The following is a 15,860-nucleotide window of genomic DNA, read 5'->3' as shown; positions in this document are numbered from 1 at the left end:
CTAATACGGCTGAACCAATTTCTTTTATTTTTGGGGGGTTATTAGGATTTGGACCCTAGATGGTTTTTATCATATCACTTTAATTTTTAATTACCAGTGTCTTGAGATAATTGACCATTCAAGTGTCCATAACGTACAAATCCTTTGTTAGTTCATCATAGGTAAAAATAAACGTATTTATATGCAACCCGCATGACCGTGTCACTCGGCGGGTTAACATAAATGACAGGCGATATAATGTTAACATTTACTGCAATCTACTATGGTTTTTATCATATCACTTGAAAGCGAAAACTTCCGGGATGACCGCAGCGAAGCGGGGCGGGTTAACATAAATGACAGGCGATATAATGTTAAGATTTACTGCAATCTTCTATGGTTTTTATCATATCACTTGAAAGCGAAAAAGTAAAAATTATCTAAGTAACAAAGTTTATTGCGTTCCGGGGTGACCGCAGCGAAGCGGGGTGAACGCTGCTAGTATATATATATATATATATATATATATATATATATATATATATATATATATATATATATATATATATATATATATATATATATATATATATATTGTTCGCCACTGAACTACTATGATTGTGGTAATCCAAGAAAATTTCAACTAAAATTCAAATCTTTAAGTTTTACGTCCAACGGTTATGCCGGTTAGGCTAAAGGAGACGGTGATGATGAGAGATGAGTGAAATGAAAGTGGGAGGAAACAAGAAAACCTCGAGGAAACCCACGAGCACGGTGTTTGTTCACCACAAAGTCCACACAGCGCGAGCTGGGATCGAACCAGGGACCCCAAGCACCGGAGGTGAACGCTCTACCATTGAGCCATCGCGCCCCCTCAACTAAAATTCACTGTAAGCCCTTATCCATAACCAGTGTTAATTTCCTATTGATTTAAATTCATCCTACTTCCATATTTTTATATATTGTCCCTAATATTTGAGTAATTTCACATAGAGTTTTCACTGATTTCCAGCAAATTGTTACGTTGATAGTTTTGTAAAATTAAACATTACTCTAATAGGCCTACCTATCAACAATATACAAGTAGTGACGTAAGCAAATGTTGCAGACAGATTACACTACAAACTTTTCGTTTTATTTTGCCCTTAAATTCGGTTTTATTTTTTACCCGAATCCAGTGTTAATTTTAGCGAAGAAATCATTTTACGTGGCTCTTATTTTCTAGAATAGATACATGTAGACTGACTTTAACTGAGCATCAATTCAGGTGTCTAACCAATGGACACAAACTTTATCAAGAATTGGACAAGAGTTCTGAGGAAAATGAGGAAATGTTGAGTTCTGTGAGGACACTTTAAACCTTTTACTTACTCTGAATATAATTTAATATTTTGTACAGTTCCCTAACATATAGAAAATTATTTTTCCTCCATAACTTACAACTGCACAAAGAAACATTAATAAGCACAAGTTACACTTTTTCAACCCTCCTTACCCCATTAAGCCCCAAGAAACGCTAAATTATTTGCTTCAGATGTACAGATTCTTATATGTTTCGTACTGAACATGTAGTTTCTTTCCCGTCTTCAATTCTCGAAGGACAAACCTGCTAATGCTTTTACATTTTGTTTTGAGAGATTTTTGCTTCTAACTGTCATCACACCATTGTACTCTAAGAAATATATTTCAGAGCCTAGGTTCGAAGCAGGTAATAATATTGTTCGAATAGCATAAGAAACAAAATCTTTGTGTACTATTCCAAATGCACACAGATTTTCCAAAAGGTTCAATTTGTTCTCAAACGACCGCTTCGATATGTCATTTAAATATAAGATAGGCTTTCGTGATCTTTTGAGATGGGATTTTCTCTCTTCTCCTTCCATTTTTCAGCCTAGCTCTTCTGATATTGAATCTTTTGCAGAGTAAACTAGAATTGAATATAACATGAAATTGTTGAAACTTTTTTTACCGACGGGGCCTGGAAAGTAACTTAAAGTATTTTAAAATCCCCCCATGTCAGCAAAGTCATTCAAGCAATGAACCAGCTCGAAGAACTTGCATTCATGCACAGGGGTGGAAAAGTCAAACATGATGTTAAGGGTTCGATCTTTACTCCACTATCGGAATTTTAAACTTTAACACTCGAAGATGGAATTGTGTTCCACTTGTACATCTCCTGTTCTCTTTTGTCTCCATATACATATACTTAACGGTTTAATAGAAACACCTGAAATCAGTGCAACTTACCAGATTAATGTTCTGTTGGATCATCTATCACCCTGAGAACAGCTCTGATGCGACATGGAATAGAGTCATGGGGGTAGCCAATTGAATATGTTATACCATTCCCCAGAGCAGTGTCGTTCATTTATGTGAGAGAGGATGGAAGCGAAAATTTGCACTGAATTTGTCTCTAAAATGAAGCACAGATATTCAATTGCGTTCATGTCCAGGGATTGGGTAAGCAATGCAATGCAAGGTATTCACCTTTATCCTTATTTTGTTAAAATGACACCGCAACTTTTACCGTTGTGTGGATGGCCATAACCCGAGAACAAAATTGATAGACGTAGAGTGAAAGGAATATATGTATGTTCAATTTCTTGACACAATATCCTACCACTGCAACATATTTTTATCATCTAGCTGTAAGCTTATTTACTTCGACTCTGCTGATCTTACAGCTTTCGAAAAATGCCTAAATAACTACTTCGTTATCCATGATGCAAGTAATAATGATTAACAATCGTAAATCGATACTACGTGATGTGTTTACATTATTCATTTAACCTGCATTTTCTTACAGTAGTTTTCATCCTTTTGAACACTACGAACTCCTTTTGCTTGATCCCGTACGACCCCATTCTTCCACACAACTAATAATAAGTCATTACATGTGTTAAAACTACCTTTACGACGACCCATACGTCTATCAGGGACAAAGTTTTTCTTTCTTTTTCTTTTTTTTTTTCGAAACAGAGCACACAGATCACTCGTGGCTTAGTATACAGGCTTTGGTGCGGAAGACCCGGGTACAATTCCCGGTGGGAACTTGTGTGATTGGTATTTCACGTTAAGTTGTAGTTCAACCTCTTATATAGGCTTCCTGCTGAATGGAACGGTTAATCATCAATCCAAACAACCTAAGTGGGGCAGGGTAACTCTGTGATAGAGGACAAACGTCTTGTGCTACGAGTTTCGGGTTCGAACCCAGACCATGAATGTTTGTGTAGACAACATCGTGTCCGTGAATTTCCACAGTGTTTTCCAAAATATGATTTTATAATTGTTAGCTTTTATTAATTACCTGTTTTCATTAACCTAAAATGCATAACCATGAGACGTTAGAGTTCCGTTTAGCTCAAGTTCCTCTGAGAATTCATTCTGTACTTAGACAAAAAAAACTAATAAAATATGCGCGTATCTCCTTCTTTCGAGTTCTAACAATGTTCGTCTAGCTTGAACAATACACTACGATTTATATTCGTTGAAATATTGCACTTGGTAGCTCTTTATTTCCTCATTAAGCTTTTAGTAAAATATCCCAGAATTTTCAAGTTTCTTTGTGGGGTCACCATTGTTCCGCCCCTGCAAAATAGTCAATAGTACATTAGTGGAATCGTTAACTAAAAATAATGTACATTTTCCTTACTCTACTTCGATCCGATATTTTATGAATCTCTCAGAGGTGGTTGGTGAACAAACACCTGATATATCAATATCTATCTATCTATCTATCTATCTATCTATCTATCTATCTATCTATCTATATATATATATATATATATATATATATATATATATATATATATATATATATATATATATCGTTTTTTAATGGAGAAGAACTTAGAGTGCAAACAGTAATAATAAGTGTTCAATTTGACTTCATTTACTATTTAGGTCCTAACCCAGCTAATCATGGCTGAGAACGGGACCTATGTCTTTATGTGTGACCCCTAGAATCAAATATGGAAACACTCGCGACAAAGAAATATCCCAAGCATTCAATTTTCCGATAGTCAAAAAGCAAATGTTTCAAGGATAGAAAAGTCATCATCTTATTCTGGATTGCAAAAGAAGTACAAACTGCAGGAATGGGAACCACAAATGAAATGTTAGCATTTCCCGATAATTGAAATTCCCTCTCTGTTGATTTAAAGAAAAGTTTCATGAGCGAATTTTACGCGCTCTGTGTTGAAAGCATCTATCTAGCATCATTGATTATGGTAAATTCTTCTAAACAAATCCAGAAATAGGCGTTTTCACCTTTTTCATGTTCCCTGACTTAAGTGCGCTGGCCCATCCGAGGATTCCCACACTGAGAAAAAAAATGTAGGTGGCATACTTAAAAACGTAGGTTACATTCGTAATTCCTGTAGTTTCTGGACTTAACGTACAACCGTATATAACATCCTGCAGCAAACGTATAGCTGAAAAAGTATGTATTATACGTACTGTCTGCACAAGTGCAATGACGTCATTCGTGTGACGTTATCTGCAGTAACAAGTATATACGGAGGTAATATCTAGCTTTGTGACGTCAGGGTCGTATGTAGCATGTGGGTTAATAATGACGACATACACTGACTATCAGGACGGAGCATGATTTCAAGAAGTATGCAATATACGTTCTGTACGTATGTTTCTTGCGTTCAACCCCGAGACAGCATCTATATTGTACTTGTGCCCCATACGTACGACTAGATACAGTATACGTATTGTACGTATGTATTATACAGATTTTCCTTATGTCGCACACAGCTTGTCCAGATACAGCATACAGAATATCCGTATGCACCATACAGAGTGCATATATGTAGCTTACAGACTGTCTGCATGCAGCATATAGATTATACGTATGTCGCGTACAGGTTGGCCATATGTAATGTATAGATTGGATGTATATAGCTAATAGGTTGTCCATATGAAATATACAGATTTTACCTGTATCGAATACGTATTGCCTTCTTGTAATGTATGGATCGGACATATGCAGGATCTAGAGTGTACGTATAGTGCACCATTATTAAAGTGCTGCAACATACTGCAAAGTGCATGATACATTCTTACTGTAATGTTGTCAAATATTGTTTTACTCTGTATGAAAACAAAAATAGCTTAAAATATGGTTGATCTCCTTTGTGCCAATAATAATAAAATTAACAATACTACACTTTTCAAATCTTAGTTTGGAGCAGTGAAACTGTCCAAAGAAATGTATTTACCTGCAGGGTGTCCTATAAGTTTGGGCTTCCTGCTAATTCGTTGGAAAGCTACTGCAAAGTCAAGTGCTGAAAAGTGACACAAGCGTTAATTTTAAAATTATGGGCACAAAGCAGGGGCGGATCCAGGACGGACTTCTGGGGGGGGGCGGTCGGCGGTAATACTGCTACTTTTAAGAGCTCCAAACTTGTTATGGATGGGTTTATTTATATATAAAATAAGAAAGTTTCCTCTTGTGGGGGGGGGGGCGATCGCCCCGATCGCCCCCCTCTGGATCCGCCCCTGGCACAAAGGAGGTTAACCATATATTAAACTATTTTCGTTTCCATACAGAGTAAATCAATATGTGATATATTACTGTAAGAATTTATCATATGGTTTGCAGTTAGTTAGTTGCAGCACCTCAATAATAATGCAAAATGCACAGCCTTATACAATCCTATATTCAAACTCAAACAAGATTTACGTACAATCATTTATTAAGCTGTTATCATCCATTGCTTGTACGATATAAAGATTATTTTACCTCATTCTTTTCCTTAATAGTATCTTCTACTAAAGTGCAGTTGTTACCACAAGAGGCCTGAATAGAATTTTCCAGAAATAACTTCTCTGTACATTTTAATTAACAGGTTTTTTTTTTTTTTTTTAAATGTCGCAATAATTAAAAGTGTGGTGTCAGCCGGAAACGCATTCGCTTACAATATTATTCCTACTCAGTACTCGCCATTAAAAATGAAACACCAAGAAGGAGACTGGGTAGATGCGCCAAAGTTCCCAGGCCGATACCTAATAGTAAGTGCAGAATACTCTTAAACGTTCGCTGTATTCGCTGTGTGACAACGTGGTGACAGCGGAGGCGTTGTGCAGCCATCGACTAAACATATTTATTCTTCCCTGCTATAGACATTCTGCAAATTTGGACTTTCCTGGAAGCATCCTTCTTAGTGCAACATTTTAAGGAAAGAGCAATTTAACAGTCTCATACATTGCTTAAAGAAAGAGCAATGATTCTCAGAATTACTCGGAAGATATATATACACAATAATTTAAAACGGTTATTTCAAACTTTGCAATTCAAAGCACGAAAAGAACTATAGATAAAGGAACACTGATTTTGGCCAAATAGTAATTAGTAAACTCAATCACACTCAGTACCATTAGTTGCTTGGTGTTATCCGTAAGTCAGAGATCACGGTATCTCATTTCGTATAGATTTTTGCATTTGTTTAACGCTAAAAATGTATTTTATCGCTAATTGAACCCAGTACCATATATATACCGACAGGACGTACCTTAGTCACAAGGTGACATGAGTGAAACACTAAACTATTCGATTGACACCTGCGGCCTTGTCAACACTAGAGAAAGTTACAAAGTGATTAAGTAAATACGGAACATAGTTCATACAAAGTATAGCGATGTATGAAGTCTCCGTTTCATACGACTTGGATAAAGGATACATCTGAAATAGCAACAAAGAAATATATAATGATTTCTCTGGATAATTTGGATTAGTCCAGAATTCGAACACACACACGCTGGTAAGTCCAACATTTTTTTTTTTTTTTTTTAACTTCGTTCTTCGGATTCCCAATAAAGTTGACTACTGAAAAGCTGAGTTATAGATTCTGTATTAAAACAACACCTTCGCTAGACATGTTCAGCATACACATTGTCTTACATACAGAACAATACATTAGTTATTAATGCATGTCTGAAATAATAGTGCTTCGTATAGAATTTTACTTCATCCAATCGCAATAGCACAAAGATAAAAAATATTGCTAGGGATAATGTTCTTATTACAGAGAAAAAGAATTAAAATGACTTAACATTAACAATCATTTTCTTTAAACAGAGATAATATTTTATTATAATTTATGGAAGAAAGAAATAATTTGTAGTACAGTATCTTTATTAGGGTTATATATTCGTACAAAATAATGTAAGTACAACTGAGTCTGTCTTCAGAAAGGGCGTACTTTTAGCCACAACCTACACTGCTTCTTTTGACTGTCTTTCAAGCAGAATCCTGGTTTGATGCACGAAATACCTGCAACAAAAATCAGAAAATATTTAAAATGTTATATTCAGTGTGCTTAATTTGGTTGTACTTAACAATACAAAGTATCTTAACATTTTTGAGATTAAATGGACAAAATCTGTTCGGTCAGGTATGGACTTTTGGGTTGCACGTAGAAAAACTATGAAGTGTTTATTGATGCTGAACAACAACTCAAAATGTATTACCATTCAAAAGTAAGTGGGTACCTCAATGGTGTTCGGGCTACCATGGGGTACCTAATGTCTGTATTTTTTAGATATATGAAAATATGTGTCTCTAAAATGTAAGGAACTGACATCTGTTTACCGAAAACCTCAACTCGGTAAGCCTTATGGATATCGAGATATGGGAAAATAAAGAGCGACACTACAGAACTGTGGAGTTTGCGTACTAGATGGTGCAGTTTCGGAAACGTAATTACGAGGGCTTACAACAACCTCAAAAGTAGTTTCAATTAAATACACTACACACACGCCCTGATGGGGGTTTTCGGGTACCATGATATTCCCAGAACTCTCATTTCTAAATATTCTAAAATATGTCTTAATAACGTTTTAAAGAACGTTAGAGGTGTGTGTTTACCGAAACCGCAAGTCGGTACGCCTAACAGTTACCGAAATATGGTGAAATAAAAAGCGACACCATAGGTACGTGGAGCTTGCATATTAGACAGTACAATTTAGAAAATTAATTAAAATATGACTATCAAGATATTGTCAAATAAAGGGAGGATCCATATAGTTATGGGGTTTTCGTGTTAGGTGGTAAAATTTCCGAAACCGGTCATGTAAAGTTAATAAGCATCAGTAGCAATTTCATCTTAAAATAATTAGGTATTTCCATGGAGTTTAAGAACATCATGGGGTCTACCAAGATTAAATTTTAAAAGTTTTGTAAAATATATTTTGACATTTGTAAAGAGTATTAGAAATATGTATTTACCTAAAAGTTCCAGCTAGTACATCTAGCAGCTAGAGAGACACCATACAATAAAAGCGTATTAGATCTTGAAATTTCAGAAAACAATTATTGATCCTAACAAAAGTTAAATAAGATGGTACTTATATGGGTTAAGTGAGAACCTCAGACTCGTCAGTACAATTTCGATCGAAAGATTAATTCAGCTCTAAATTTTCTTTGGACAATTCCAAGCGTTCATCGGGCTCTGAAATAAAGTGAACATTTTTTGTCAATATCTAATATAGCAAGCGAGATATAAGGAATTATGTATTTTATGACGTCGTAAAAATAGAGACCCACATGGATTTGTACTTTTGAGTATTTGCTGTAAGAAGAAGAAATTTCAGAAAACAACCGTATATACCTTAATAGACAATTAAATGGGCGGGGGCACAGTGGCTTAGTGGTAGAGTGCTTACCTCTGGTGTATTGGGTTCTTGGTTCGATCCACGGCCAAGTCAGTTTGTAGTGGACATCGTATTCGTGGGTTTTCTCGGGGTACTCTCCTCCCACCTTTGCATTCCATCAATTCTGTCAACAACATTCACTTGCTTTAATCATAATCTCCCTGAGACTAAAATGCATAATCGTGGGTCGCTACACTGAAATATTTCCTTTTATTTAATTTTAAAATTAAATAGGGAGTTAAGTATGATCGTATTTCTATGGGTTAAGTGAATACTCCAATAGTTTCTGCAAAAAAAAAAAAAAAAGATTAGTTAAATACCCTACCACTAAGCTACTGTGTCCCCGCCCACTGAATTGTCTATTAAGGTATATACAGTAGTTTTCTGAATTTTTTTCTTATAGGAAAGACCCAAAAGTACAAATCCATAAAGATCTCTATTTTCACGTCATAAAATATATAATTCCTTATATCTTATTTACTATCTTAGATATTGACAGCGAATTTTCATTCTTTTGCACAGCTCGATGAACCCTTGGAATTGCCTGAAGAAAACCTAGGACTGAACTAATCTTTCGATCGAAATTGTACTGAGGTACTGATTTAACCCATAGAAGTACCATCTTATTTAATTTTGTTGCGACCAATAATTGTTTCCGAAATTTCAAGCTTTTATTTCACAGTGTTTCTCCAGATGTTAGATGTACTAGCTGGAAGTTTTGGGTAAATACATATTTCAAATACTGTTTACAAATGTCAGATTATATTTTCAAAAGCTTTTAAAATTTAATTTTGGTAGACTCCATGATGTTCTAACACCCCATGAAGATATCTAATTACTTTAAGATGAAATTGCTACTGGTGTTTATTAACTTTCCATGACCGATTTCGGAAATTTTAGCATCTAACACGAAAACCCCTTAACTGTGTTGGTCCTCCCTTTATTTGACAACATCTTGATAGCCGTTAGTCATATTTTAATTCAATTTCCGAATTGTAGCGTCAAGTATGCAAGCCCCACATACCTATAGTTTATTTTCCCATACCTCGGTATCCATAAGGCTTACCGAGTTGCAGTTTTCAGTAAAAAAAAAAAAAAAATCAGTTCTTTACATTTTAGAGACATGTATTTCCATATATCTAAAACGCAGAAATTAAGTACCGCATTGGAACTCCATTGGAGTACTCACTTACTTTTGCATAGCAGGGTAAAAACGGCAGTGGTTCTCACTTTAAGGTTGAAAACATACTATTTTGTCTCTTCTCTGAGCATCGTGAATCTGTCGGAGCTGTACCATAGTTGGAAAGACTCACTGATCCTTCCTATAATGACCATGTAGTTAGAATTAAAAAAGGAGTAGCCGTTGGAGGAAAAACAATATTTTAAAATCCTTGCACCAGTAGTCGTCACCTTAAAATCAAAATGTTCCAGTAGTAGTCAGGATTTTCTACCAGTGTTCGTCACTCAAATAACTTGACATAATTTATTCAAAAACGCACTGTGTATCAGTTTAGGGTTAAGAATACAATATAAAGTAGTAAGCTTAATAACTTTGCATCACTTTTAGCACTCAAGAAATAAAATAAAAACGTTTTTACATACTTTTTAAAGCAATTTCAGAGAGAAAAATGTTAACTGAATTCAAAAGTTAACTGTATATCACTTCCACGTTAAGAGTACAATATTAAATACTATGTTTAATAACTATACGTCACTTTAAACTCTCAAGAATGAAAATAAACGTTTGTACATACATTTTAAAAACAATCTGAGAAACAAAATAAGTTAACTGAATTCAAAATTTAATTATACATCACCTTAAGCTTGAGAATACACTATAAAATACAGAGATTAATAAAAAATGAAATCTTTAAGTTTAACGTCCCACGATTATGCCGGTTAGGCTACAGGAGACGGAGATAATGAGAAATGAGTGAAATGGTGGAATGAAGAAAGTGGGAGGAAACGGGAGAACCCCGAGAAAACCCACGAGCACGGTGTTTGTCCACTACAAAGTCCACACGGCGCGAGTTGGGATCGAACCAGGGACCCCAAACACCGGAGGTTAACACTCTACCACTGAGCCACCGCGCCCCCCTGAGATTAATAATAATGCATTACTGAAGAATGAAAACAAAAATGTTTTAGCTACCTATATTGTATTTACATGTTACCGGTATTTCTCATTAACTTTTCTTTTTCTTTTTTTTTTTTTTTTTGATACCTCATGATCAAGTGTAGGGATGCGCAAGAGAAAAGATTTGAGATTGTCTCCTCTCGAAAAGGTGCCGCGAAAGTTATGTCTCGTCTCGAAAACTGGATCCGTTTCTATTGGAAGAGCTCTATCTCGTCTCGAATTTCGTACCAAAAATTCTGTCCCGTCTTGTCTCGTGCGCATCCCTAATCAGGTCCATAGCCAAAAACTTCATTTCGGAGGGGGTTCGATAGGGCTTTGGGATATCCGAATTTAGATATAGATAATCGATATTGACAAACTATCGAAACTTGTTCGAAATATCGAAAAATACAGCAATATCGAAATATAAACAATATCAAAAATCGAAAATATAGAAATATGAAAGAGATCAAAAATATGGATATATCGATCAAAAATGGATATATGATCTTGGAATACGATTTGGTGGAATAATGAGGGAGAAAAATAATCATTGATTAAATATTAAATTGAAAAGAAATAAGAGCCTGACGCTCAAATACTTATCTATCCGGCACCCATCTTGATCCCCATAAAATATCATGAAGTGCTTGATTGATTCTAAACTCAATAATAGTAATAGTAATTTAACAACAAACACAGAATATATAATTTACGCACCTTGAAATGTAGAAATTAATGATTGTAATCCCCAGCTTTCCAATAGACGTTTGATTTCTCCAAATGAAGATTCGGATATCTTGTTTCTTCTCAAGCAATAATGGGTTACAATAATCAGTTGCAGTCCAAAGCCAAGTCACTAAGTTAAGCATGAAAATAAAGAATTCATTAGTTAGATGCATACAAAATCCTACGCATATAAATCCGAATCTACTTGTATTAAATTGTAAATTTAAACAAACTAAATTATACTACTTTGGAAAGCGTCTCCAAATATAATGTTTTCATTCTAAAGTGAAGGAATTTTTAAAATCGGATGACCCGTTTGCGCTGTACACTCGCTATGCGTCCAATGTGAAATGAAAATGCAACATTGCCATTTACCTGGACCCACAACGTAAGTGAGTGAAGTTACTGTCTTTTACGCTAACATGTCGATGGCCAGCCCCCGTTTCAAACAGTAACTTCATTCACTTATGTTGTGGGTCCAGGTAAATGACAACGTTGCATTTTCATTTAAAATTGGGTGCATAAAGAGTATACAGCACAAACATCTCGTCCGATTTTTTTTAAAAAGTGTTCACTTTAGATTGAAAACGTCATATTTCGAGATGTTTTTCCTCTTACATTTTGTTGTAACTCTGATAATAACAGAGTTATCCTATGTCAGGGAACGTTTGAGACATCCTGTATACATCATAAGAAGTTCCTTTCTAAATTCTACACGGATGTGGTTTCATTGAATGTGAGGTGGGTGATACACATTAGGCCTTTTGGGAGTACGTCACACGGGCGACCGTAATTTTGTGTTCAAAATTTTTATGAATTGATGGGATATGTGATACATATGGCCACGGACTAGAATTTTCTCAGTATGTCAAATATGCAATCAGATTTCATGCAGCTTAATTTGGTGAAAAGCTATTGCCAATTGAACGTTACATTTACCTCTTTCTTGCAGATGTTGAACCATGCCGTTAGCACGTGAGGAATGGATCGAAATAATCAAACTGTGGGGCGGGAGGAGTATATGTGCAGTGGTTGCCGATTGCAGTCATCCACAATGTGACTCTGTGTCACATGTTTCAGTGTCACAGTAATTAACTAAATTTGAGAAGACGGGGACATTCGTGAACATACATCGTAGCGGTTCAAACTCGCGGAACCTTTTTCCTTCCCCATTTTGAACCGGTACATGAAAATGCCATTTTCTCCATGTTTGCCTGCGCCGATTTTGAAAATTCCTTCACTAATCGATTTCTCTCGTCGAGTACTACAAGAAACAGTTAAAATCTCGCGGGCCCTTTTTTCTTCCCCATTTTGAACTGATACATGAAAATGCCATTTTCTTCATGCTTGCCTGCGCCGATTTTGACAATTCCTTCACTAGTCGATTTCTCTCGTCGAGTATTACAAGAATCAGTTAAAATCTTGCGGCCCTTTTTTCTTCCCCACTTTGAACCGGAAAATGAAAATGAGATTTTCTCTATGTTTGCCTGCGCCGATTTTGAAAATTCCTTCACTAATCGATTTCTCTCGACGAGTACTACAAGAATCAGTTAAAATCTCGCGGAACCTTTTTCCTTCCCCATTTTGAACGGGTACATGAAAATGCCATTTTCTCCATGTTTGCCTGCGCCGATTTTGAAAATTCCTTCACTAATCGATTTCTCTCGTCGAGTATTACAAGAATCAGTTAAAATCTTGCGGCCCTTTTTTCTTCCCCACTTTGAACCGGAAAATGAAAATGAGATTTTCTCTATGTTTGCCTGCGCCGATTTTGAAAATTCCTTCACTAATCGATTTCTCTCGACGAGTACTACAAGAATCAATTAAAATCTCGCGGTCGTCTTTTCTTCCCCATTTTGAACCGGTACATGAAAATGCGATTTTCTGCATGTTTACCTGCGCCGATTTTGAAAATTCTTTCAGTAATTTATTTCTGTTGTCGAGTACTATAAGAATCAGTTAAAATCTCGCGGGCCCTTTTTTCTTCCCCAAGCCAATATTTTTGTATATTTTGAATGTATTCAAGTATGGAACAAAAGTATTATATAATTCCCTTAGTAGGTTTCTCAACTTCATATTTTTCAACTTAAATTTTATTTATTTTAATTATTTATTTTCTTGTGACTCAATATTTAATTGCAATCGTTCATTGGGGAGAAGGGTGGCCATTCTCAAATATATAAATATAGTATTCTTAAAATTTATGTGTTCTCGTACTATTAGTTTCTTCCACTAGACCTGGAAATTGAAAAATTAATACCTGGAAAACCTGGAAAATTCAGGGAAATTGAGTTCCATATTTATATATGAACACTGCTATTTACAATTTTTTTTTCGAATAGGGAGAACTGTACAAAAGGGTGTTTTGGGAATGGTATAACAATAGGTTTCTGGGAGTGTTGTTCGAAATGAAATCTTTAAGTTTTACGTCCCACTATTATGCTGGCTAGGCTAAAGATAACGGGGTGTTGTTCGCAGTGTTGAATTCAGACATTTACACCCGGGGGGGAATGTCAACTGCTCGGGGGAGGGTTATTTTTCTGTATTTTTTTCAAGAAAGCAGCATATTTAACAATTCCATTCACATACACATCTTACCTAATATTGAGACTAATTGCTGATAAATATTCAATGAGATTATAATTTTAAGAAAACAATCGTTTGATTTCATCTAAAACATTAAATAAAGACTGGCAAAAATAGTTTAGACTAAACTTTAACTGCTATTTACAGTAACTATTTTTATTATTTCCTATATTCAGTAATTACTGTTTGTTACTAATGTAAAAATTTTTAAAAAGATTTAAATTAACTGAAATATTTTTTCTCCTAAAACAAACATACTTAGGAATATCTTAATAAAAAGTTATCATTCTTTCTCACACTTCTGATTCTAAATCAAACATATTAGCCTTGGTTTCTTCACTGCATATACATCAATAGTTTAGTTGACGAAATCTTCAGTAGGATTAGTGCCGTGTCGTGGAAAATCAGCGCTTGGCGCGAGAGTATACGACGGCATCCCCGTATATATGAGTGAGGTCGACAGACCAGCCGCCAAAGGTGGGAAAATTTTAAAAAGTAAACCCTGCTTTTCCTTGATTTTGAGCACTTTTCATTACTTTTTTCCTTTCATTTTATATATGTCCACATGTATTTCATTCCTCTGTTTTTCTTTCCTTCTTTTTTCTTTTTCCCTCCCGAATTTTTCACCCCTTACTTCGGCGCCCGGGGCCGTCGCCCCGCTTGCCCCTCCCCCATGGAACGGCACTGAGCAGGATCTTGGCCACCTTCAATAGCAATCTTTCACTTATATACTATTATCATATTGATAAATTCTATATAAGTCTCTAATCAAGGAGGGATAACTGTTCCTCCCTGATCCCTCTAAATGACGCCCACTGAATCTCACCCTTTAACTGAATTATTTTTAATTAAAGAAAGATGTGTTTACTTTAACAATCGTAAAACACATTTACGTCTGTTACTTCCGATGCGAGAAATGGGATTTAGGCGCCCTATTTCAAATAATGTAGGAACTGTATATTTTCAAGAACTGAAGTCTGCTGACATGAGAGATTATATGGAATGATCGAAAGATCTTCCCTATCTTTCCTTTCGTATCTCAACCTGTGCTAGTGCTACCTACTAATATATAATATAGGGCGAGAGTATAGTACCTACTAAAATACAAACCTTTCTTCAACAGTTAACAATTTCATGTTCTGCCAAACTCAGTCATAGCGTTAAGAAATACAAGTTTTATTCACTATTTGGTATTCTATCTTAGATGTTACATGTTAACATTTATATAGAATGGGTCTGCGTCATTTATATGTATATTGAGAGATCGGATTTCGTCTGCACGTACACGGACAGAAAAGCAAATAATTGGGTGAAGTAATTTCTACATTTTGTGACTGAAATTTTGGGAGTTTCTCCGGGGGGGAATGAATTTTCTTCGGGGCGAGATTCCCCCCGGGCTACCCCCTGAATTCAACCCTGGTTGTTCGGTGGGGGTCAATGTTGCCAATTTTGGGTAAAGTCGCTAAATAAGGGGAATTCGACCTCAACGATAGCGTAGGTTGACCATAAAATTTTCAGTTAAAAACGGGACAGGTTCTTGCAACCCTAGACTTTTAGATCTACCTTTGTTCTTATCAGTGCCTTGATATCAGATTTCCTCCTCTCTCTCTTTGTTACAGAACGGGTACTTATGAAAAAGGAAAGACACGTTGAAATTTGTTCAACACACAACCAACTGCTAAAACCTCTGCTGCCTTTCGAGCAGTACTGCGAACTATAGAGTATGTTTAATATAGGGAATTTCAGTTCAATTTTTGCCTCTTTGTTATTATTAATTATTAATACTTTT

The 15,860-nt window shown here is 35.5% G+C and overlaps 1 protein-coding gene across 1 annotated transcript in view; it reads right to left on the bottom strand.

The window, feature by feature from the left end:
* LOC145691956 (uncharacterized) overlaps positions 1-15,860 on the bottom strand; it is a 233,440-nt gene that overhangs the window by 54,283 nt on the left and 163,297 nt on the right. The window lies entirely within an intron of this gene.

The sequence above is a fragment of the Thermobia domestica genome, chromosome 8, assembly GCF_964235325.1.
Source record: "Thermobia domestica chromosome 8, izTheDome1.hap1.1, whole genome shotgun sequence".
Lineage (NCBI taxonomy): Eukaryota > Metazoa > Arthropoda > Insecta > Zygentoma > Lepismatidae > Thermobia > Thermobia domestica.
The sequence above is the reverse complement of the archived record's forward strand: the minus strand, read 5'-3'. Positions and strand labels throughout refer to the sequence as shown.